The sequence below is a fragment of the Schistocerca serialis genome, chromosome 5, assembly GCF_023864345.2.
Source record: "Schistocerca serialis cubense isolate TAMUIC-IGC-003099 chromosome 5, iqSchSeri2.2, whole genome shotgun sequence".
NCBI lineage: Eukaryota > Metazoa > Arthropoda > Insecta > Orthoptera > Acrididae > Schistocerca > Schistocerca serialis.
Window position 1 is genome coordinate 730,481,521 of NC_064642.1, and position 27,247 is coordinate 730,508,767.

The following is a 27,247-nucleotide window of genomic DNA, read 5'->3' on the forward strand; positions in this document are numbered from 1 at the left end:
TACTATTAATTTCTATACGAACCGTGAAATGTCTGCCATTAAGGTTCCACAAAGTCCGTCATCTTTGGCACTCTCGGCGTGTCTCCTTCATCAACATAGCCGCCACCATGGAATCCCCAGCCACGTGGCTGGAGCCCTCTTGCTTCGGCCAGCGTCTGCCACCTCGTGGTCGTCCTGCCGAGCGACCCGTGCGGCCACTGCTTCCTCCGAACTTAGAATATTTTCAGGGCGCGTCGACTCGCTCGTTGCCTCTCAAGGACGTGTTACTGGGTATTAGAGGTACAGGTGTGTAAAACAGTGTGCACCACCACCTCTGAAGGTCTTGTTGTGTCGTAGTACAACATGCAATGTGTGGCTTTCATGAGCAATAGAAAGGGCGGAAATGATGTTTATGTTGATCTCTGTACCAATTTTCTATACAGGTTCAGGAATTCTCTGAACCGAGATGATGCAAAACCTTTTTTAATGTGTGTATTTGTTTATAAAATCGCTTCTAATATTACTTCAGTGGACAAGAGAGGAACAATCCAGAAATTCATCGAAAATCTATTGCCTTGACACAAAAAGTCTAAATAGGTTTGAGGCTTCACGCCTACGCTTTTCTAAATATCGCTCCCTGTATTTTAATCTTACCTAAGGTCGAACAGTCTGTTGTTGTCATACATTTGCTGAATGCAGTGCCTCTGACCACAGAAACCTGGGTCAAGAACAGCAGAAAGTGTAGTGCTGCGAACTGAAATTTTTATTATTTGATGTACTACAGAGTTTTATTTGCCTTCAGTCTCTTCCAGTAAAATATTTCTAATGTCTTCAAAACGCTCAAAGTTTCGGCTGCGGCCTGTTTTGTCTCATACACATAACTGCTTGTTGCCGAAGCCGCGAGTCATTGTCTTGCATTGTTTCCTCGCCGTTGATTATCTCTTGGATCTGGTGATCTGATTTTAGTTGTTTCTATCTGTTGCGCTGGGCTTGCCCTTCCAGAATTTGGCCTCTGTGAGTTATGATACAGCTTACTGCGACATATTCCTTTTCACTGTGTTGTTTTTGACTGTGTTGGTTGCTATTTACATAACTGTTGTTGTGCCATGTATTTAGCGGATTCAATCTGCCTGAAGTGTACCCCATGGGAACCTGTATGATTACCATCTGAGTGAGGGTAGTGTCTGTGACTATTTAGATTCTTACGCTTGTTCTCATTACCTTAGTTCCGGATATGACTTCTATGACAATCACTGATCTGATGCGAGAACTGTTTCACGTACGGACGATGTCTATTATCCCGTCTGTAATTGTTTCGTCGATTGTGTTTGTTATGCGAAGTGCCATAATTTTTGTTTTCGTGCGATACGTAAACGTCATGTGTGTCATACTTCCTGTTCTGATTGTTATAGTGTCTTGTCGTTAAACTGTAATCACTGGCCAATTCCAATTCCTGGTGTAATGTTTGAAATGGTTGTAAGTTATCTTTATAGCTGCAGGCCAAATTTATTTGTCTCAGATGTATAGGTAGCTTTGCTAAATAAATGTGAATTAGCTCTGACAAACTGTATGGGTTTGATAAGTACTGATTTCTGCGTACCTTGTCTTCAGAGTGTTTTGCTGGGATCGAGAAGTCAGACTCTTAGAAGTTTCGTAACACTATGATGCTATCGTTTACTCGATCTTGTGTGGCCTGCGACGAATAGGGTGACAAAAATGCTCGATAGAAATCATTTACGCTTTGGCAGTCATTCACTACTGAGCGCATTATTCTCTCAGGTTCATTTTCTAAATAGCCAAAGATAAATTATAAGCTGTGTTCAAGTGGACAATTTGGAGGTAAAGAAAACTGGAACTCATCAATCAAGTTTTTGGGGTGAAAACTTTGAATTTATGTACTGTCATAAGGTGTAATCAAAGTTTCCATTTCTGTGTGAACCAGATTGTTCTCTATTGCATCACATCGGTTATTCATTGTCGTATCTGGAAGTGTGGTACTGTTCTCGTGGAAAATCAACTGAACGCTGTAAATTTGTATGGTCACCAAAGTTTTCTGAATATGAATGTACACAGTCAAATTCGTCCTATTCGTCTTCGCGGTTAAGCTTTCTTTCAACACGATCGACCTTCACATTCATAGTGTTCCCGTAATGCTTATTTTCCAGATTTATCTTCTCTTGGTTGTCTTTAAAATCTATTAAAGACTTGTATCCTGCTGTGTCTGATAATTGTACTGGCATTGTGTCATTTCAAACTTTGTCTACAATGGTTGACAAATTTCCCGTTTGCGTTATCCGCTCATCAACTTTTTCTTTTATTGTGGTTAACTGTTCTTTTCTTTTTTCAGAATTTAGTGTCAAAGTTTCTACTTTTTGGTTAATCTCTTTTACTGTTTTTTAAGATGTTCATTCTGTTCTTTTGTCTTCGTAACTAACGCACTCAGAACTACAGTGTTGAATTTAGGTGACAAATCGCCCTTGCCGTAAGGTGACTTGTCTTCAAGTTTTCGTCATCCGTTTCATAGTCACGTTATCTAGATGCAAAAATGCTGATTATTGGTTGAAGATCATTTTTAATTTCTTCAGTGATCTCCACTAATAAATTCTGTATTTTCAATTTCTTTTCATGTGATTTCCTACAATCATGTTTTTTATGTTCTTCCTGTGTTTCTTCGATTTTCTTACTCATTTCATCTTGTATTTTGTCGTTTTTCTTACTCAGTTCGTTTTGTGTCTCTTTAAGCATATGGCGAATTGATTCTTGAAAATTTGTCGGATTCGCAGTGTGGTTCTTTATAACTGTTAACTGAAGGTAATGTGTTCGTTCAAAAGACACTGCCGTAAAATCATATTCTGACTTGCCTGTTACAAGTCGTTGTAAGTTTTTCACGACTGTGGCGAATGTAGCATGCTTTCGTTAGACTGTAGCGAGTAATCGCCGACCGATCCAACTTCAGAATTCACGCGTTCATTACCCATACTTTGTTCTGTTTCGTTATTGTACGCTAAACTTGTTAATAATTGTGAATCCGTGCAATTTTCTACAGTCTTCTGTTAACTACTGGTATTTGCTAATCCGTATATTTCCGTTTGCTAATTCGTATGTTGTTGTTGTGGTCTTCAGTCCTGGGACTGGTTTGATGCAGCTCTCCATGCTACTCTATCCTGTGCAACCTTCTTCATCTCCCAGTACCTACTGCAACCTACATCCTTCTGAATCTGTTTAGTGTATTCATCTCTTGGTGTACCTCTACGATGTTTACCCTCCGCGCTGCCTTCCAATACTAAATTGGTGATCCCTTGATGCCTCAGAACATGTCCTACCAACCGATCCCTTCTTCTAGTCAAGTTGTGCCACAAACTACTCTTCTCCCCAATCCGATTCAATACCTCCTCATTAGTTATGTGATCTACCCATCTAATCTTCAGCATTCTTCTGTAGCACCACATTTCAAAAGCTTCTATTCTCTTCTTGTCCAAACTAGTTATCGTCCATGTTTAACTTCCATTCATGGCTACGCTCCATACAAATACTTTCAGAAACGATTTCCTGACTTTTAAATCAATACTCGAAGTTAACAAATTTCTCTTCTTCAGAAACGCTTTCCTTGCCATTGCCAGTCTACATTTTATATCCTCTCTACTTCGACCATCATCCATTATTTTGCTCCCCAAATAGCAAAACTCCTTTACTACTTTAAGTGTCCCATTTCCTAATCTAATTCCCTCAGCATTACCCGACTTAATTCGACTACATTCCATTATCCTCGTTTTGCTTTTGTTGATGTTCATCTTATACCCTCCTTTCAAGACACTGTCCATTCCGTTCAACTGCTCTTCCGAGTCCTATACTGTCTCTGACAGAGTTACAATGTCATCGGCGAACCTCAAAGATTTTATTTCTTCTCCGTGGATTTTAATACTTACTCCGAATTTTTCTTTTGTTTCCTTCACTGCTTGCTCAATATACAGATTGAATAACATCGGGGATGGGCTACAAACCTGTCTCACTCCCTTCCCAACCACTGCTTCCCTTTCGTGCCCCTCGACTCTTATAACTGCTATCTGGTTTCTGTACAAACTGTAAATAGCCTTTCGCTCCGTGTATTTTACCCCTGCCACCTTTAGAATTTGAAAGAGAGTATTCCAGTCAACATTGTCAAAATCTTTCTCTAAGTCTACAAATGCTAGAAACGTAGGTTTGCCTTTCCTTAATCTAGCTTCTAAGATAAGTCGTAGAGTCAGTATTGCCTCACGTGTTCCAACATTTCTACGGAATCCAAACTGATCTTCCCCGAGGTCAGCTTCTACCAGTTTTTCCATTCGTCTGTAGAGAATACGCGTTAGTATTTTGCATCCTTGATTTATTGAACTGATTGTTCGGTAATTTTCACATCTGTCAGCACCTGCTTTCTTTGGGATCGGTATTATTATATTCTTCTTGAAGTATGAGGGTATTTCGCCTGTGTCATACATCTTGCTTACCAGATGGTAGAGTTTTGTCAGGACTGACTCTCCCAAGGCCGTGAGTAGTTCTAATGGAATGTTGTCTCCTCCCGGGGCCTTGTTTCGACTCAGGTCTTTCAGTGCTCTGTCAAACTCTTCACGCAGTATCATATCTCCCATTTAATCTTCATCTGCATCGTCTTCCATTTCCATAATATTGTCCTCAAGTACATTGCCCTTGTATAGGCCCTCTATATACTCCCTCCACCTTTCTGCTTTCCGTTCTTTGCTTAGAACTGGGTTCCCATCTGAGCTCTTGATATTCATACAAGTGGTTCTCTTTTCTCCAAAGGTCTCTTTACTTTTCCTGTTGTCAGTATCTATCTTACCCCTAGTAAGATAAGCCCCTACATCCTTACATTTGTCCTCTAGCCATCCCTGCTCAGTCATTTTGCACTTCCTGTCGATTTCGTTTACTAGACGTTCGTATTCCTTTTTGGCTGCTTCATTTACTGCATTTTTATATTTTCTCCTCTCATTAATTAAATTCAATATTTCTTCTGTTACCCAAGGATTTCTACTAGCCCTCGTCTTTTTAACTACTGGGTCCTCTGCTGCCTTCACTAATTCATCTCTCAAAGCTACCCATTCTTATTCTACTGTATTTCTTTCCCCCATTCCTGTCAATTGTTCCCTTGTGCTCTCCCTGAAACTCTGTACGACCTCTGGTTCTTTCTGTTTATCCAGGTCTCATCTCCTTAAATTCCCACCTTTTGGCAGTTTCTTCAGTTTTAACCTACAGTTCATAACCAATAGATTGTGGTCAGAGTCCACATCTGCCCCTGGAAATGTCTTACAATTTAAAACCTGGTTCCTAAATCTCTTTCTTACCATTATGTAATGTACCTGAAACCTGTCAGTATCTCCAGGCTTCTTCCATGTATACAACCTTCTTTTATGATTCTTGAACCAAGTGTTAGCTATGATTAAGTTGTGCTCTGAGCAAAATTCTATCAGGCGGCTTCCTCTTTCATTTCTTAGCCCCAATCCATATTCACCCACTACGTTTCCTTCTCTCCCTTTTCCTACTACCGAATTCCAGTCACCCATGACTATTAAATTTTCGTCTCCCTTCACTATCTGAATAATTTCTTTTATTTCATCATACATTTCTTCAATTTCTTCGTTATCTGCAGAGCTAGTTGGCATATAAACTTGTACTACTGAAGTAGGCGTGGGCTTCGTGTCTATCTTGGAGACAATAATGCGTTCACTATGCTGTTTGTAGTAGCTTACCCGCACTCCTATTTTTTTATTCATTATTAAACCGGCTCCTGCACTACCCCTATTTGATTTGGTATTTATAACCCTGTATCCACCTGACCAAAAGTCTTGTTCCTCCTGCCACCGAACTTCACTAATTCCCACTATATCTAACTTTGACCTATCCATTTCCCTTTTTAAATTTTCTAACCTACCTGCCCGATTAAGGGATCTGACATTCCACGCTCCGATCCGTAGAACGCCAGTTTTTCTTTCTCCTGATAACGACGTCCTCTTGAGTAGTCCCCGCCCGGAGATCCGAATGGGGGACTATTTTACCTCCGGAATATTTTACCCAAGAGGACGCCATCATCATTTAAACATACAGTAAAGCTGCATGCGCTCGGGAAAAATTACGGCTGTAGTTTCCCCTTTCCCACAGCCCATGTGTGTCTATAATAGAATGCTGTATCCCAAACATACATTCTCAGAAATTACTTCAAATTAAGACATGTGTTTGATACTAGTAGGCTTTGCCTGGCCAGTAATTCAGTTTTTGTTAGTGTTAGTCTGCTTTTTCTGTCCTATTTGGTCTGTGGTCATGGGTATTTTGATTTCTAGGTAGCAGAAATCCTTAAATTCATCTACCTCGTGCTCCCCAGTTCTGATGTTAAGGTTCTCGCTGTTCTCATTTCTGCTATTCCTTTTTACTTTCGTCTCTCTTCGATACACTCTCAATTCATATCCTGTACTCATTAAACTATTTACTTCATTATATAATTATTAGCAATGCTATCAGCAGATTTTATCATTATTAACCTTTCACCTTCAACTGTAATTCCCCTACTCAACATTTCATCTGTCTCCGTCATTGTTTTTTCGATGTATAGATGGATCAACAGGGACGAGAGACGAGATCCCTATCTTAAACCCTTTTAAATTCGAGCACTTAGTTCTTGGTCTTCCAGCCTAATTGTTGATACTTGGTTCTGGTTGATGTTGTATGTTACGATCTTCCCCTAAGGCTGGATGTATTTTTCTCAGAATGTCGAGCATATTTAATTATTTGACATAGTCGAACTTTTTTCCAGGTCGATAAATCGTATAAATGCGTCTTTAGTTCTTGAGCTTCTGTTATCAACTACAGCGTCAGAACTGTCTCTCTAGTGCCTATACCTTTCCTAAAACCAAACTGGTCGTCATTTAACGTATCCTTAGCTTTATTTTCCATTCTTTCATGGACTTGCATGCGTAAGCTGTTCAGCCGACTGTGAGATAATTCTCTCACTTGTCGTCTCTTGCAAGTTTCGGAATTGTGTGTATGATATTTTTCCGGATGTCTGATGGTACATGATTAGTCTCTTACATTCTGCACAACAACGTGAACAGTCGTTTTGTTGCCACTTCCCTGAATGATTTGAAAAATTCCGATGATTTGTTGTCAATTCCTTCTGCCTTGTTTCATCTCGAATTTCCAAAGCTCTTTCAAATTCTGATTCTAATACTGGATCCTTAGTCTTCCCTGTCGACTCCCTGTTTCTTCTTCTATCACAACATTAGACAATTCGTCAACCCCATAGAGGCCTTCAATGTAATCTTTTTACCCCTCCGCTCCTTCCTCTTCATTTAACAGTGGAATACCCATTGCAATCTTAATGTTACCGCCCTTCCTTTTAGTTTCATCGTAGGTTATTTTGACTTTTCTATATGCTGATTCAGTCATTTCTTTTTTGATTTCTTCGCGTTCTCATGCAGCCACTTCGCCTTAGCCTCCCTGCATTTCCTATTTATTTATTTTCTGAGTTGCTTGTATTTGTGTATTCCTCAATTTCCCTGAACATTTTTGTACTTCCTTCTTTCGTTGATCAACTGAAGCATTTCTTGTATTACCCACGGTTTCTTCGCAGCAACCATCCTTGTACCTATGTTTTTCTTTCCAGCCTTTGTGATTTCCCTCTTTAGAGATGTCCATTCCTCTTCAACTAATCTGCCCACTCAGCTACTCCTTATCGCAGTATCTATAGCCTCAGAGAACTTCAAGTTTAACTCTTCAATTCTCAGTAGTTCCATGTCTCACTTCTGTGCGTGCCAATACTGTTTGACTAGTCTGTTAAACCTCAGCCCACTCTTCGTCATTACTAAACTGTGATCTGAGTGTGTATCTGCCCCGTGTAAGCCTTACAATGTAATATCTGATTTCGCAATCTCTGCCTGTTTGTGATGTAATCTAACGGAAATCTTCCCTTATTTTGCGGCCTTTTCCAAGCAAACCTTCTCCTCCTCCAGTGATTTTTGAACAGATTATTCGCTATTACTAGCTGAAAGTTATAGGATTACTTGATTCGTCTTTCTCCTCTTTTACTTCCACTACCGTGCGCATATTCTCCTGCAAACCTATATTCAGCTCTATCCTCTACAAACGCATTACAGTTCCCAATGACTATTAGATTTTCATCTCCCTTTACGCTCTGAATTAATCGTTCAATATCTTCACACAATTACTCCGTCCCTTAATCTTCTGCTTCTGACGTCGGTATGCATACCTGATATTTTCAGATTTTCTAAATTCCCTACCATGTTCAAACTTCTGACATTTCACGCACTTATTCGTGGAACGTTGTCCTTTCGGTAGTTTTTCAATCATGTCCTCATCGTTACTCTCCCCTTGGTAGCTCCTCCGGGAGATTCTAACAAGGGACTAGCCCTTAATCTTTAACCAGTGTAGAGATCAATATTTCAGTTTTCCCATTACAGGCCACGTGCCCTTGGGTAAATATTATATGTCTTTAATGCAGTGGTTTCCATTGCCCTCTGCCTCCTCATACCGTTGATCATTGCTGATTATTCCGCCTTTTAAGGGAAGTTTCTCAGGCCAAGGGCAAGAGAGAACCTGAACTTTTCTTTGCTCTCTTTGACAAGGCAGTTTTCAGAATGAAGGAGACTTCGTTTGCAGAGATCTTCGGCGGCCAATGCTGATGGTTTCTCTTCGAAAGCAAGCAGTGACGGAGTTCCAGCCCGGAACTACGGACGTTCCGGTTACTGCTCAAAGATGCTACTGCTTTCCCCCTTACGTTCGAACCTTCGATTTCCCGCTTGTCGCGAGAAGTCACCTTACCCTTTATTTTATAATTTCTCCTTCCCCCTCACCTTCCTGACAGTAAAGGTACCTACACAAAAAAGTCTATCTACCACCATCACTTTGACCCTAAAGAAAATAATACCCGTGTCACTTCAGGCTTTCGCCCTTAACTACACCTATCCCAACAGTTCTACCTAGTCCAAGAAAGCAGGAAAGGAAAGGTGAGGCGAAGGTATCGCATGGATGAAACAGAGAAGAATGTTTTTTGTTTATTTATTTTTGTTTTTTAAGTTTTTTCATTTTCTTTCAGTTTTTATTTACTTATTTATCTTTTTTGAAACGTGGCGTGAAGTCCTGACAAGTCACGTCGTGCAACACCGCCACATCACCAACTGCGAACCGACGAAAAGGGCGCGAACTCTATCCGGTATATGGTAAACACCCACACTGTCTCGAGTCTGGGGAAGGATGAGGGACTCATAGCGGACTTTGAAGACCATCCCCTGGTTAATAACAAATGAACCGATTGCAGATAATATCAAAAATGGCTCTGAGCACTATGGGACTTAACTTCTGCGGTCATCAGTCCCCTAGAACTTAGAACTACTTAAACCTAACTAACCTAAGGACATCACACACATCCATGCCCGAGGCAGGATTCGAACCTGCAGATAATATCTGGCGAGCCAAGGTGTGTGGGGCCGGAAGGGTTTGCGCCATGTGAGGAATCCCCAACGCTATGTCACTGCTGACAAAGCAGGTACATTGCAGGAGTTCAAGGGAGCGAAGGCGTTGTTTAACAAGTCTAACCTGCTCCGTTACAGCAATCATCTGCAGTCACGCAGTGCGCTGCATGTCAGCCATAAAATCGATGCTAAGGTAATGTCGCGTTCAGTGGAGCGAGGCTCCCCTCCGACTGGCCAGTACCTAAGAACATAGCTCGCTATTTACGTACATTAATTGAGCTGCCCGACTCCTCACCGTGGGTCACCACCTACGCAAGCGATGCCTGGGTATTTTAGGCAAAGAACCAAATCGTACGCACAGGTTGTGTAACAGAATCGATGTCGACCCATCGACATCACCGTCATTCGTTGTCGTAGAGCACAAACAATGGTTCTAGGCAGAAGGTGTATAGTACCGCGACAGAGGACACACCTGTTCCACCGAGGACCTGGTCAGAATCGGTTGCATGAGCCTATCACTATACAGCACCCGAGATGTCGCTCCTAGTAGGAGACATTGACAACATCTTCTGGATATCACATGTGTTGGAGGATAGCCGTAGGAAAAAACTGATCGACTCGATCAAATGCCTGCCCGAAGTCGAAGAACGCCAAAGCCGCGGGCAACGTTGAGCTGGAGCAAGGGCTATCAGATTCCTGTAGCGGTTGAGCGCTGCCCGAATTTTGTACGCCCCCGCCAATCGACGCCTGATCGTAGGACACGACATGACGGGCCGTCCTCTTAAGTCTCGCTGCCAAAATACGAATAAAGACCTTCATGTCACTATTTGGCAAGGTCGATAACCAACGATGTGCTGACTGCCATGTTGTTTGTGAATAGTTACAATGATGCCCTCTAGAAATACACCGCGGGGGTCCTCAGTTTTCCTCAGGTAACGGTCCACATGGACGCTAAGAAATCTCGTCAAGTATCATAATATTCGATGGGTATGCCGTCAGGGCCCAATGACTAGTTAGCTTCTGCTTGAATAGCATTGAGGACTTGGTCTTCTATGACTGGAGCCTCCAATTTCACCGCCACGTTCTCCGGTATTGTGCTGAACGTTAGTCGGAAGACTTCTCTAATAACAGCTGGCGAATGAAGATGGTAAGCGTACAACCGATCATAATGGGCGTGAAAGGAAAGCCCACTGCCGCATTCTCGGTAATGTTGCCTGCCTTCGTCATCAATGATGGTGAGTATAAGACCGCTAGACCATGTATTATTGCGGATATTCAAAATGGAAAGTGATAAACATTCTGTTAGGTCCTCTTCCCATTTCTCTATGTGCCCATTCACTGCTCTCTTATTTCTACAGTTGTGCTTTTCCTGTCTGTGCTACGGCTGAACGTAGTCTTTATGTTTTGATTTGCTTCGGTGAAGCAGTTCCAAAACATTCAATCTGAGATATTTTTACCATCTTCGATTTAGGTCAACGGGTGTTTCGACTGACGACTTTATAATATTGCGTGGCTTATTTGTGCGCTCTGCCAGCCGAAGTGGCCGTGCGGTTAAAGGCGCTGCAGTCTGGAACCGCAAGACCGCTACGGTCGCAGGTTCGAATCCTGCCTCGGGCATGGATGTTTGTGATGTCCTTAGGTTAGTTAGGTTTAACTAGTTCTAAGTTCTAGGGGACTAATGACCTCAGCAGTTGAGTCCCATAGTGCTCAGAGCCTTTTGAACCATTTGTGCGCTTAGACGAATGCTCTTTCTGTAGACACCCAAGTCCGAGTTACACTATCTAAGTCCTGTCTCTTGTTTAGCTATATTCTTTTTCGCTAACGAACCAATGGTCTTGTTACACACTTATTTTTAAGCACGTTACAATGATTTGTATTTCAAAAGTTGAAAACGGCTAAACAGCCAAACGCACATAGTAGCGGAGAATCTAAGAAAAAGATATTTTAAATAAACTGACGTCAATGCTGAGTTCTCATTCAGAAAATGTGCTTTGGACGTGGCCCCTATTGTATCTGAAATACTGTATAAAATAGAACAGGCTTCAAATCAGTTCCGTACACCTTTCCTTCTGTTAAGATTTTAGATTATATTCTAGTACATGGCTTTTTATAAATTTTTGTTATTAATTTGTTTGCTCCATTTACTTTGTTACACATTTATGCGCTAAATATGAGAAATAAAATGCTATAGTTAAACTTCAGCTTCGATGATGCGAATGAGTGTGGAGATTTTAGAAAGAGAACTAGTGATGGTTGCTTTCATTCACGAAATCAACTGAACTTCATGCAAATAAAGAGAGTATTAATCAGAAATTTCAACGTGCGAAACATATTAGAATATGCTTTTTAATTTGAAATAATCAAAAGAGGCATCTCGCTGAATAAGATGATGCTAAAATTTAAAAACATAATCAATAACTGGGCACGAATTTCAGTATTCTATATTCTGAGAATAAAGACTCAAACCAGAACGATCTCCTTTACTCAACTTACCTTTGTTTCAGATGAAGCCAGTAGCAGAAATGACCGAGCGGTTCCTGTTGGCTGGAAAACCATTTTACTTTGCATGCAGATTATTTGGCCTGATGCCGTTTACCATTGACGCCAGCCGGCCGGAGTGGCCGAGCGGTTAAAGGCGCTACAGTCTGGAACCGCACGACCGCTACGGTCGCAGGTTCGAATCCTGCCTCGGGCATGGATGTGTGTGATGTCCTTAGGTTAGTTAGGTTTAAGTAGTTCTAAGTTCTAGGGGACTTATGACCACAGCAGTTGAGTCCCATAGTGCTCAGAGCCATTTGAACCATTTGAACCATTGACGCCAGAACTGCATCCCTGAAGAGGTCGCAGACGGATATTATCTTGACATGCCTAGCCTGCCTCTTCCAGCTGCTTTGTGCCTGTGTGGCGTTATATTTTGCATTGCGGATAAAACGCTCTTCTTCTGCAGAAGAAATTATTACACTGATAGGACTTCTTCAGTATTTATGCCTGTCGTTTATTGTGATAGTTGCTGATAGCTTCTGGAACACAAATAAATATGAGAAAATACTTCGTTTGTTAGCATCGTGTGATAGATGTCTGGCTGCCAAAACGGGACAAACAAGAACGGCAGCAGGAACGTTTGTGAAGGCGCAGTTATCAATAGCGTTTCTCCTTTACTGCTTGATGTTTAGTGCCCTTCTGGCCGCAGATACTGCTCTAGATGATACATTATGTTCAATAATCGGTCTTAACAATTTTGGAATCTCTGTGATGACGATCTTATGATTCACAAACCTGCAGTTGGTTATCAACAACAGATTGTCATTACTGAACATGAACCTCACCAAGATGAAAGACAGAGCACCACATAAGCTGAAGTACTCAGGTATAAGTTCTGAATGGAACAGTATCTTAGTTTTGACTAAGATAGATTCTCTCTGCACACCGTTGTCTGTGAGAGCTCATAGTCGAGGGTACTTGGCACTGTGTGAATTGTCAGTGGTGGTGACATCTATTCACCAGACTTTTCTGATCCTTTACCTCGCAGCGTTATCATCAGTAGTTGTGATAATTGCTAACTACATTGTTACTAAATCAGAGGTCCTTAGCACAGGAAACGATGGCAGCTTGTGGCTCCTGTGGTTCTCCTTAATTTACAACACAAGCACCATGGCTATATTCATTGTGCCTGCCCAGTGGGTGTCTTCCGAGGCATACCGCACAGTCGGGCTGCGCTCGCACTTGCTGCTGGGAAAGAGAGGTGCGGCGGACGACATACAGCGAGAACTACGCCTGCTTGCACTGCGGGTGACCTCTGGTCGTCCCACGACCACGCTGATGGGGATGCTCTCTCTCGACCTGGGGGTGTTCTCTGGCTTCATCTCCGTCGTCACAACCTACACTACTTTGCTTGCCACCTTTCTTCCTACAGGTACGGCTATAGTATACTGTGTCTACAGGGTGGTTCATTGATAGTGACCGGGCCAAATATCTCACGAAATAAGCATCAAACGAAAAGACTACAAAGAACGAAACTCGTTTAGCTTGAAGGGGGAAACCAGATGGTGCTATCGTTCGCGCGCTAGATGGCGCTGCCATAGGTCAAACGGATATCAACTGCGTTTTTTTTCTTAAATAGGAACCCTCATTTTTATTACATATTCGTGTAGAACGTAAAGAAATATTAATGTTTTAGTTGGACAACTTTTTTCGCATTGTGGTAGATGGCGCTGTAATAGTCACAAACGTATAAGTACGTGGTATCACGTAATATTCCGCCAGTCAGGATGGTATTTGCTTCGTAATACATTAACCGTGTTAAAATGGACCCCTTACCAATTGCGGGGAAGGTCGATATCGTGTTGATGTAAGGCTATTGTGATCAAAATGCCCAATGGGCGTGTGCTATGTATGCTGCTCGCTATCCTGGACGACATCATCCAAGTGTCCGGACCGTTCGCCGGATAGTTAAGTTATTTAAGGAAACAGGAACTGTTCAGCCACATGTGAAACTTCAACCACGACCTGCAACAAATGATGATGCCCAAGTAGGTGTTTTAGCTGCTGTCGCGTCTAATCCGCACATCAGTAGCAGACAAATTGCGCGAGAATCGGGAATCTCAAAAAACGTCGATGTTGAGAATGCTACACCAACATCGATTGTACCCGTACCATATTTATATGCATTAGGAATTGCATGGCGACGACTTTGAACGTCGTGTACAGTTCTGTCACTGGGCACAAGAGAAATTACGGGACGATGACAGATTTTTTGCACGCGTTCTATTTAGCGACGAAGTGTCTTTCACCAACAGCGGTAATATAAACCGGCATAATATGCACTTTTGGGCAACGGAAAATCCACGATGTCTGCGACAAGTGGAACATCAGCGACCTTGGCGGCTTAACTTATGGTGCGGCATTATGGGAGGAAGGATAATTGGCCCCCATTTTATCGATGGCAGTCTAACTGGTGCAATGTATGCTGATTTCCTACGTAATGTTCTACCAATGTTACTACCAGATGTTTCACTGCATGGCAGAATGGCGATGTACTTCCAACATGATGGATGTCCGGCACATAGCTCGCGTGCGGTTGAAGCGGTATTGAATAGCATATTTCATGGCAGGTGGATTGGTCGTCGAAGCACCATACCACGGCCTGCAAGTTCACAGGACCTGACGTCCCCGGATTTTTTTTTCTGTGGGGGAAGTTGAAGGATATTTGCTATCATAATCCATCGACAACGCCTGTCAACATGTATCAGCGCATTGTCAATGCATGTGCGAAAATTACGGAAGGCGAACTACTCGCTGTGGAGAGGGATGTCGTTACACGTATTGTAAAATGCATTGAGGTTGACGGACATCATTCTGAGCATTTATTGCATTAATGTAGTATTTACAGGTAATCACGCTGTAACAGCATACGTTCTCAGAAATAATAAGTTCATAAAGGTACATGTATCACATTGGAACAACCGAAATAAAATGTTCAAACGTACCTACGTTCTGTATTTTAATTTACCTGTTACCAACCGTTCGTCTAAAATTGTGAGCCATATGTTTGTGACTATTACAGTGCCATCTGTCACAAAGCGAAAAAAGAGGTCCAACTAAAACATTCATATTTCTTTACGTGCTACACGAATATATAATGAAAAATGGGGGTTCCTATTTAACAAAACGGAGTTGATATCCGTTTGACCTATGGCAGCACCATCTAGGAGGCCAACCATAGCGCCATCTGGTTTCCGCCTTCAACCTAGACGAGTTTCGTTCTTTGTAATTTTTTCGGCCGGTGCTTATTTCGTGAAATATTTGGCCCGGTCACTATCAATGGACCACCCTGTATATCTCGAATTTGGAATCCTGTTCTACCAGAGTAATTAATTCACTTTCATTACATAAAAGATGCTGTATACCCACCATTCCGATCCTTGTGGCAATTTATTATACACTGTTGAACATTAAAATGATAACTCCATGAAAACGACATGAACCAATCGTCGGACCGTGCGGCTGATCCCGGCGGATGTTCGAGTCCTCCCTCGGGCATGGGTGTGTGTGTTTGCCCTTAGTATAATTTGTGTTAATTAGTGTGTAAGCTTAGGTACTGATGACCTTAGCAGTTCAGTCCAATAAGATTTCACACACATTTGAACATTTGAACACCAATCGTCGGATTTGCATGCTCCGGCATGCAAATGCTCGGCATTTCAGTGTAACCATATGGAGTAGACTCTGGCATAGACTGGAAGTAAATGCCGTAGGTTTGTCATCCAGGAGTCGTATTAGGTTGTGTATGAGAAGCTCATGCACGCTTCGACTGAGAAGAAGAAACGTCTACCAGTATGGTTAACGGTTAAAAATTTGATAATGGTGTTATGAGAGCTTATGGAGACAAAAGCTTCTTGTTCTGAGGTACTCGTATTGGTGGGTAAAGCGTTCTCAGGCTTTCAGCGAGGTTAAGTGGTTAAAATACCATCAGCATTCGACCAAGCATTCCTTGACCTTCGTGAAGTGGAGTAAGTCTCATTCCACTTGACAGTGGTCAAGGAGTGCTTGGTCCAAAGCTCAGAATGTCCTAGCTACCTGACGTGGCTGTAAACCCGAGAATATTTTATTCAGTGTTACTGCCACATGACTCTTGATTTTTTACACTCACATTGCTGATTTGTCTGGATCCCCAAATGAAATGTGAACGTGCTCTTGATCGCTTTAGGAGGAGCAGATGCCATGCAGAAACTCACCAGCCCTACACAACTAGCACCTGAGATACTGTTCATTAGACCGTGTAAGATGGTACAGCCACGTCACGTACATCGGATTAGGAATTGGGTTTGTTTGCTGCTAGATAATTACCCACGCAGATATACATTTATTTATTTTTAATTCCAGTACCTTATACACTGTTATCTATAACTGTACTGCTTCTCATACAAATTATAGAGCATATATTAATACTTAATTTTATCCTTCACAATACTACCTCCCATCACCATGAATAATGAATAATAATCATTATTATTATTATTATTATTATTATTATTATTTAGAACAATAAAGAAGCAGAATCACTATTTCTGCTATGAATAAAAACTACATATAAAATATTATAATATCAGTTCCAGTCTGTCACATTCAACAATCCCCTCCAGCACTCCATCGCTACGAAGTCTATAGATGCACCATGTCGGTTCCTTGCACTCTCTGGAGTACTTCGTGGTTCCATCTGCCTCTTCCGCTGTTTGTTCTCTCCCTGGTTACAGGGAAGATTCCCTTGTTAAAAGGGAACATCATTGTTGCTGGTAAGAGGCGCAGCTTCACGCCAATGCACTCCACCCTGGTTCTGGTTCGTTGGGTGCCGAAACACGGCCCACGGCTCCGTTTCTCTCGGGTGTTATTGCGAAGGCTGCGCTTGGTAGTTCTTCTGCCGCAACAATTGACTGCAGTAGCCTTTGCTGCGCTGTTTCTCTGTCTTCTGCCGCTGCCTTTCTTAGTGTTGTGGACGGTGGTTGATTGATAGAGTAACGGAATAGCCAAGCTTTTCTTCAAATGCCGTCGGCAGTGTTGACGAAGATGTGCCATTCTTTCTCGTAACGCAGTATCACATTGACATTGAGAATTCCGTGTCGATTCAGATGTTGTCGATCAGTATCAGCAACATTGGCATACGGCGGACTTACCCAGATAGCGGGTCTTTTTCCCATTTCGTTTCTCGTGTAGACCATTTCTTCTTCTTTTTTGCTTAGAAGTGCTTCCGCCTTCGGTGGCTGGACTTCCTTCGTGTATAGTTTTTAGCATGATTTTATTTCATCTCTCTTTATTAGTAACTTGGACTGTTGCCGTCCTTTGAGCGCAATATGGTGATTGCTACGTGTTTTTCTTTAGTCCATTTAATTCCTTGTTATCACTCTGGCAACTCTCACTCTCGAGGTTCCACGATATTCTAGGTGTCCGGTTGTATTTCTTAATTGGCCATTTTTTCCAACAGTTTTCGAGTTTCTTTCAGTGTTTGTTGTGTGACTATTGGGATATTTAATTCAGCACACAGGTCGTTTATTATAGTTCACGTAAACACTTCGATACATTTATTCGAAACTCAAGACATTTCACAAGCTGTCCCCGACAGCGACGTATCATACAATAAACCCATTAACTGAAATAGTACAGTTACCGCACAAGTACTTTATCTGACTCTTGGACTTCTTACGACTGCGAGAGACAGATTGTCTCCGATTCTTGATATAAAAACTCTGTGGCTATACTGTGGAACATTACGTGTACAATGGACTGATTACTTCTGATTGAGAATTGCAGAGAGTAGGACCGCAGTGGAATTGTAATTAGGGGCATCGTTCTAAGCCGCCACTTTGAATATTGAATGTTACTGGATTAATTATGTTGACGTATCATCTCATACAAGAGGGTGGTGTATCCGGAAATGTAGCTAGGAATAACATTTATGGAAAAATATAATTTCATGAATGGAAAAGTCACGTTCAGTTCTTTGGTTATTTTAAATTCTCCCTTGCCTGTGGCTCGGAATTATTTCTTGTATCGTAACTCGTTGGGAATTTCGTTTCCTGGGAAATCAGTAGAGCCTGCACCACGGTTGTTTACACTCTGTTTTAAGAGATTAAATTCTGGACTTTATCGAAATTAATGCACAACTTGGACACTGATCGCCATGCACCAGAGTGAGTGCGTCATAGCAGCCAAGAAGGCTTCCCCACGTCGTACGATTGTGCCTCTAATTATTTTAAGAATTTTCAGAGTCGACGATCGCCGGAATTCTGTAGCCACAGAGATTTTATTCCAGGTGCTTACTATGACACCAAGGGTCAGACAGAGTATGATTATGAACTGTAACTTCAAATTATTTTCTTTTATAGAGTTGAGAAATCAAAATGGTAACAAAATTTCTGACTGCAGGTGTGACAGATATTGTGTAAAAATATTTGGGAAGCGACTTCTCTCACCCAAAAGTTTCCATTCAAGTAACTGGGTATTTTTCAGTTCTAATAATTTAATTTGCATTTCAGGTGGAGGGGAGTTAAAGCGGCATAGGGCCGATGACCCATCAAGAAGTGCGTAAGGTCTCTTGCGGAACTTAGGTGCCTCATTCAGAGTCTTTCTTTTGTATTTGGCAGAAAATCATATGTGAACCACTTCGTTTACGCATCATCCCATCGTTTATGCCATTGCATATGATGTTGACTTTGCTGCTTTCTTGTGGCCTGCATTCGTATTAAATTGAGCATTTAGTGATATCGTTCTTTCTTAGGCCAATACATCACCACTTTGTCCCTATCTGGAGATCCAGTGGACATATTGCAAGTATTACTTGCAACGTCTCAACTGGCACCCTGTTAATTATCCTTGCTGTTGTCACAAGCAGAAGTCTGCGGTCCCAAGCACTCGCGCAGTATCCCACGATTGCAATTAAGACAATGCTATCATACGTTCTCAGTGTTACCCTTGTAAGGATAACTGTCGAGACTAATATACGTAATGTTCCTGGCTCTCGTGCTCGTTGTTTTTCAATGTGTGTTCCGCAGTTCTATATTCCGCCCAGGAAGACGGCTAATTACGTGATAACGGACTTTGTCTTTACGGTCAGTATGTCGACATCTGGAGCATCACGAATTCCCAGCACAACTTGATTGATGCTGTAGTATACACAGACATGCCGACAGCGGTGCGCCCAATCACCACACCATGGCAGGAGTGACAACATAACTAGTTTTCAGATGAGTCCAGGTGCTGCATACAGCAACAGCAGGTATCTATCCTCGTCCGAACGCCCAGCGGAGAGCGAACTTTTCCAGATTCCGTTCCTCACTATCATACACACTACACACTTGGCGCGATCGTGTGTCGCACCAGTGTGTCCGCAATACGAGCATCTCTGGTTCTCATAGCTGGAAATTTGGACAACACCGTTATACTTCTGACGTTGTAAGGTAGAAGGCTGGGACCTATCTTTGAGGTTTCCGTACTGACAGTCCGTGATGATACAGACGTCGGGACGTCGTTGGATTTTTTATGAGGATACCTGCCTTGTGGTACATAAACCCTACTCCTGACTCAAAATATGTGACATGTTTGTACGATCCTGAGTGGCAGAGAGCACGAAAAGTCTGTCCTCACAGGCGACAGTTGCATAGGGCAGTCGAGATCCTGCACGAAACTGAGTGTGGCACTCCTGAAACCATCGATTCTATGTTCGTATCACTGTGGGTCGGACCCCAACAAATGTGAGCAGCAGTATCACGGAACGATAAACTGCGGTCATGATAGGCCACAATCCCGCTGCTATCGAAATCCGACACACGCCGGTAGACTTTCTCCGTATTTTCTACAAACAACTGATATTTCAACTCGATTCCCGAATAACAAACCCGCTGCACAATATTTCCTACACAGAATGTAGATATCTTCACTGCTATATATTTTGTACGATTTGCGCTGAAATGCTAATCATTTATGCACTAATGTGACAAAAGTCATGGGATAGCGATATGTACACATACAGATGCCGGTAGTATCGGGTAGACAGGGTATAAAGGGCAGTGGGTTGGTAGAGCCGTCACTTCTACTAGGGTGATTCATATGAAAAAGTTGCAGTCGTGACTACGGCGGCATGACAGGCATTAATAGAGTTCAAATGCGGAATGATTGTTGGAGCTAGACGCAAGGGACATTCCATTTCGGAAATCGTTAGGGAATTCAATATTCCGGGGTCCACAGTGTCAAAAATGCTGGGAATACCAAATTTCAGGCATTATGTATAGCTCTCCACACACAACCCAGTGGCCGACAGGTTTCACTTAACGGCCGAGAGCAGCGGCGTTTGCTTTGAGTTGTCAGTCTTACTAGACAAAGAACAGTGAGTGAAATAACCACGGAAAACAATGTGGGGCCTATGACGAACGGATCCTTTGGGACAGTGCGGCGAAATTTGATGTTAATGAGCTGTGGCAACAGACGAGTCGACGCGAGTGCCTTCACTAACACTCCGACAGCGCCTGCAGCGCCTGTTCTGAGCTCGTGATCATATCGATTGGACCCTAGACGACTGGAAAACTGGTCTGGTCAGATAATTCCCGATTTTAGTGGGTAAGAGGTGAAAGCAGAGTGCGAATCTGGCGCAGATCCCTCGAAGCCATGGACCCAGGATGTCAACAGGGCACACAACATAGGCTAGTGGTCGCTCCATAATGGTGTGCGCTGTGGGAACAAGGAATGCAGAGGTTTCTCTGGTCTAACTGAACTGATCAATGACTGTAAATCGTTATGTTCGGCTGCCATTTATGAACTTCATGTTCCCAAATGTCGAGCGAATTTTTATGGTTGGCAATACATGTGACTGGACCACAATTGCTCGCAGTCGGTTAGAAGAACATTCTGGACAGTTCGAGCGAATGATTTCGCCACCCTTCTCGCCCGACCCGGGCCATAATCTAGAGGTCAGTTCTTGCACAAAATCCTGTTCCGGCAATGCTTTCAAAACTATGACCGCCTATAGAGGCAGCATGACTATTTCTGTAGGGGCATTCAAGAACTTCTTGACTCAATGCCACGTGGAGGAGCTGCACTACGCCGGAAAATGGAGGTCCGAATAGAAATAAGGAGGTATTGCATGACTTTTGTTACCTCCGTGTAAGTCCAACCATGCACTCGTAATTCACTCCATGGCAATTTGACGTTTGTTGCCTGTCGCATTCACGCTGTTGCAGTTTCAGTGGCCAAAAGTGTATTTAGTGGTCAAACAAGTAGTGGATTGAAGATGCAAAATATTAGATATATAAAGGGAATGGAAGGTCAAGATTTGTGGGATTGGTTTCTGAGAACAAGAAATGAATCTGCAAAGATAGTGCAACAGAAGATTCTAGTGTGATGATACCTAGAGTGTTCTCTGACATCTTGAATCATTATCAAATTGAAATGATAGCAAACCTTGAAATATATCAGATATGCGCTGCAAAGATAGCGAAAAACGGTTCAAATGGCTCTGAGCACTATGGGACTTAACTTCTGAGGTCATCAGTCCCCTATAACTTAGAACTACTTAAACCTAAGTAACCTGAGGACATCACACACATCCATGCCCGAGGCAGGATTCGAACCTGTGACCGTAGCAATCGCGCGGCTCCAGACTGTAGGGCCTAGAACCGCTCTGACACTCCGGCCGGCCGCAAAGATAACAATTGGTGGCACAACTCATACGAAACTGCAACCCGTATGCTGATAGTACTCAAATAGAAGAGGGATGAAATTGTTTTCCCGTAATACTGTTGTGCAAATTTGGAGCAACCGTAATGGAAAACTCTGCTGTGGAGTGGAACACATATATGGTCAGAATTCATGCGGAGATAGTGGTCTTGATTTTTTGTGTCTCTGTGAAAATTTTAAACTACTGATGCGACTGAACGAAAGAGTATGGTCATATTTGTAAACAATGAATCCCATTCACACTTGTCTTTTGCTCCACCATATTTTCAGCAGTATATATGCCATATGGAGAAATTACTTGCTCCGTTATCAGCCATGCCAGAAATCATGGACTACAAGGCCCTTACTTGACATCAAATACTTCAACACATTTGTAAGCCTTTAATTCACAAAATGTGTTATGGGTTTTTGCCATCACATGCTCCCGTACTATACCTAAAGAAACGAGAATTAAAAATCTTACACATGAACCAGGAAATTTACATGCACTTTGCTATGGGGGTTAACTCCCACTATCAGTCTTTCGGTACGATCCCTCAGTGCTATTGACACTGGTCAGTAAACGATCCTCGACCTGGGTATACCTAGAAGATGACACAGTAACTGAAAGGAAGCAAACGAAATAAGTGCTTACAGAGGTTAACTGCGTGCGATACAGCCAATTAGATGTTTAAACCTTGAAACTAAGTACAGGAATGGCTGGATAACATTATGATTCATCAAGCCACTATCGCTTCTACTTGAAAGTCTTAAGGACAACTCAAAGACTGTTTACTGGAGTGAGTAGTGCCATGTTATAACCAAGACTACAAATGTGAATTTTCACAGCTTCAGACAAACACCCTTTCCCAAGAAACTCACAGACTCTGGGTACCGAGATCTAAATATTAACAAATTATTGAGGAGGCCAAGAAAGGACTTTCTAAACACTATTAACGTTTCAGAAAGTCCAAATCAGTCTGTGATTATCTGATAGAGCTCTGAGTGAGGTGGTCATTACCCGAGTACTCACCAACAAGGAAGGCAAGGCGCTGACAGTGCTATAACTGCTATCACAGAGCTGTTCCTCAGGGAAGCAGAAAGGAGTTTCGATTCAGCAGGGACGAACTGCGCAGGCGCAGGTGCGTGTGCTGGAAACTGCATTCAGTGCCATCTGTGACTAGTGGCGACACCTCTTCTCAACAAAATTGACGTCACATTGCGGTTCTTCACATAAGGTGCTCAGATAATCCTGGTCGCTATTTTCATATGCGACAGAAAGATGATTATAATGCTGACATGATCTTATAGAAATTATTATACTTATGAATGTCAATATTAGACATACATAAGCAATATAGTAACATGTGTACTATTTTCATAACGTCGTCTTTCAATTTACAGGTAACGCAGCAGCCATCGTTCATAGCCATAAGACACACTAGGCCAGTTTGTCACCACGTTGACACTTCAGAATACGAAGTTCCGCCTCATGAATTCACGAATCATATCCGCATCACACATCCTAGCCCATGCAGCCAACGTAGCTAGATTCCTATGTAAACATAACGTAGTAGTGTGAGCCATTGTTACGCAAGAATGTCTATTTGTTATACTTGTCAAGATCAAAAGCAGAATATTTTCCCATGGTACACGAAATTGGAACATTGTTGTTATGACTCCCTTCCGTTTTCTGTAATAATCAGAGGTCGAATATAGTAAATACATTAAAATGTAGAAAATCTCTCATTAAATGCCACGTAAGAGAGACTTTGGACGCCGATTTTAAGTAATGTATAAAGTAATCAGCATATACGTGGAGTAGTTTCTTATGTGAATGTATAATAGAAGATAATAGAGGAGTCCGACTAGCCTTAACACGTGAATAAATACAATGTCTTCCAAATGTCAGCATTAATTTGCATAGCAATAGAATAATTAAAACTGTATTTTCTCTCTTTCGTATGGTCTGTGTAATTACATGACAGCAACCGCAGCCTCCAGGGCTCAGCCTTGTCCATGTCATTCGGTAGCTGCCTTCCTGCATATATTTCCTTTGTATCAACTAGTTTTTAGGGGTTTAATCGAAGCCGAAAGCATTAAACTGATTGTGGCTAAGGAGATGTTTTGTAGAAGGATGCGCGACGCTCTCAACATTTTATTTACTCAGGTAACCTACACCGTCGACGCGTTTGGTTGTATCTGCACAGTGGTTCCCATACCACACTGGCACTGGAACGTTGTTCAGTATCCAGAGACGCCTAGTGGACCGTAGTGCAGTGGAGCACATCGACAAGAACAGCGATCTAACAGATAAGAGAGGGCGGGAGGGAAGAAACAAACGCTGTTCTACACACAAGGCACCAGGGTGCCAGAAGCAGAACCGAAGGGGTTAAATACGGTATTTTCTTCGACATTTCACTGGCCAGAGAAGTCAGACAACTGTTAAAGCACTCATTCGTCATTCACTAGTATATTCACACGCCTTGTCTCATAACTTCTTATACAAGATAGCCTTCAAGAACAAAGAAATGCAGATTATACGCTAATTGCCACGAACAGCCACTATAGTCTACAACTATACAGTAAAAACAACGAATTAGAAATAGTGTAAGTACTCACAGTGATAAGTATTTATTTATATCTTCTAAGAAATGGAGCCTCTATCACTACTTCACTGCCTTTCTTATCTACACTATTTGATCAAAAGTATCCGCACACCTGGCTGAAACTGACTTACAAGTTCGTGGCGCCCTACATCAGTAATGCTGGAATTCAATATGGCGTTGGCCCACCCTTAGCCTTCATGACATCTTCCACTTCCGCAGGCATACATTCAGTCAGCTGCTGGAAGCTTTCTTGGTGAATGGCAGCCCATTCTTCACGGAGTGCTTCACTGAGGAGAGGTATCGATGTCATTCGGTGAGGCCTGGCAGGAAGTCGGCGTTCCAAAACATCCCATAGGTGTTCTATAGGATTCAGGTCAGGACTCTGAGTAGGCTGGTTCATTACAGGGATGTTATTGTCGTGTAACAAATTGTTCAAATGGCTCTGAGCACTATACGACTTAACTACTGAGGTCATCAGTCGCCTAGATCTTAGAACTAATTAAAACTAACTAACCTGAGGACATCACTCACATCCATGCCCCAGGCAGGATTTGAACCTAAGACCGTAGCGGTCGCTCGGCTCCAGACTGTAGCGCCTAGAACCGCACGGCCACTCCGGCCGGCGTCGTGTAACAACTCCGCCACGGGCCGTGCTTTAGGAACAGCTGCTCGATCGTGTTGAAAAATGCAATCGCCATCCCCGAATTGCTCTTCAGCAGTGGGTAGCAAGAAGGTGCTTAAAACATCGACCTACGGACCTGCTGTGATAGTGCCACGCAAAACAACAAAGGATTCAAGCCCCCTCCTTGAAAAACACGACCACACCATAATACCACCGCCTGGCAGATGACGTTCACTGGGCACTCGCCAGACCCACACCCTGCCATCGGATCCCCACATTGTGTACCGTGATTCGTCACTCCACACAATGTTTTTCCACTGTTCAACCGTCCAATGTTTACGCTCCTTATAACAAGCAAGGTGTCGTTTGGCATTTACCGGAGTGATGTGAGGCTAATGAGCAGCCAGTCGACCATGAAATCCAAGAGTTCTCACCTCCCGCCTTACTGTCATAGTACTTGCAGTCGATCCTGATGCAGTTTGGAGTTCCTGTGTGATGGTCTGAATAGATGTCTGCCTATTACACATTACGCCCCTCTTCAACTGTTGGCGGTCTCTGTCAGTCAACAGACGTCATTTCAGTTATTGCAAAGTCGAATCAGATTTACAAAGAATTGGGCAGTTTGGCCCTACACATCAGTAAGAGGTGGCACCGCCTCTGGCATGTACTGATTCGTAGTGAAAGTTGTCATAAAGTAGTTTTATACTCTGCTGAGGCATGCTGGCACACAACTGTTGTATCTGGTGTTTGATACATTGTATGCTGTCTTTGGGGCAGAGATGAGTTCCTAGTTGCTCCCAGACATGTTCTATAGCAGACAGATCTGAGGACCTTACTGGCCGCTGGAGTATCTCAGCATACCGCATACAGTTCATAGAGACATGTGCCGTACCGTGTGTGGGCAAATATCATCTTGAAAAATGGCGTCACGATACTGTAGTATGAGAGGTAATATATGAGAGCTCGATGTTTATGGCGAATCATTGTGTTGTCAGACCACCCTCAACCGTTACCAGCCATAATATTAAAGTCGCCGCCATAGTCATCGACGACTGTGATAGGGTGTAGTGCAGATCCACAATTCAATGGCGCTCTACCTGTGGTGCGGTAACCTCCTAGTCTGGATGGTGCTAGTCTCCGACCAATGGTACGGGATGACACCGAACGTTGTAGGAAATCCATTGCTTGTTCTCGGATGGCATGCACCGATGTGAAGGTGTTATGATGAGTTTGGTGCACAATATGCCGACCATCCCTTGTGGTGGACAAACGTGAAGGACCTGAGCTTTGACCCCACATATGCCTGCCCTCAGGTTGTCATATAGTCCAACGTCGGGTCACTGTCATATCCGAATCCCCCCCTAAATATGAATATTGCACGAGTCGACCTACCAGCTAAATAGAGTTCCACAATGAGGCACCTCCCAAACTCTATTAGGTGCCGATAACACGAGTACATAGCATCTCAGAGTCCTTCACAACGTTCGTTCAAGATCTGACGCTGTTCATTCCCTTGTATACCCTACCAGGCCTAGTAACAACACTAAACATAAACAACATTAATGCAATTTGGTGGCCATCGTGCAAGCCACAAACTCATTTACTTAGCCCATGATGGTCCGTACACACACAAAGTTACATTGGCATCCAACTGTTTCTTCTGGGTGCCTCACATTCTCTCTCAAGCATTCTATGTAATTTTACACAGAGCACTAACAGACTCTATATACTGTAGAAGTTAAGAAAGTTTTTAATTTGAATGTTAGTGCCACCAGGCATGTGTATTGTCGAGTCCACATATTCTTATATACGATAGAAAGAATATCTATCAAAGTATTCTTTTACTCAAGTTTCTAATGTTTCATAATTCTCAGTTTCCTCACTGATGTCTCTCAAACGTAAAACTCCTTCCTGATCCTTCGACAAATCTGTATCATTGGTCACCCAACATTTTTGCTCAAGAGCCAAAAGTGACACTGTAAGGAAGTAGCCAGGATTCTTGACAAAGGGAAGGGGGCACAGACTTCTTAAAGACTATCTTAAGGAGACTAATATTCTTCTTTTATTCTGGAAATTTCCACTCCGTAAAGGACGCTAAGCGATTTCATTCGACAATGATCTCTGAGTTTTCACCAATGGAGATGTAATCTCACTACTAAGAAGTGCTGTGTTTTGGCAAACCGCTAAGAAGCAGTCATTTGTAAGTCTCCCTTCACCCTCCGAGGTCATTTTACGCTCTTCTTCTTGCATTCTGGATTTGAGCTAAGGAAGTGATCAGGAATGGACGAGCGCCTTTTTTTTTGTGACACTGTATTATCACCCTGCAGCACTTTAGGAATAAAGAGTTCTCTGTTCGACAGAGG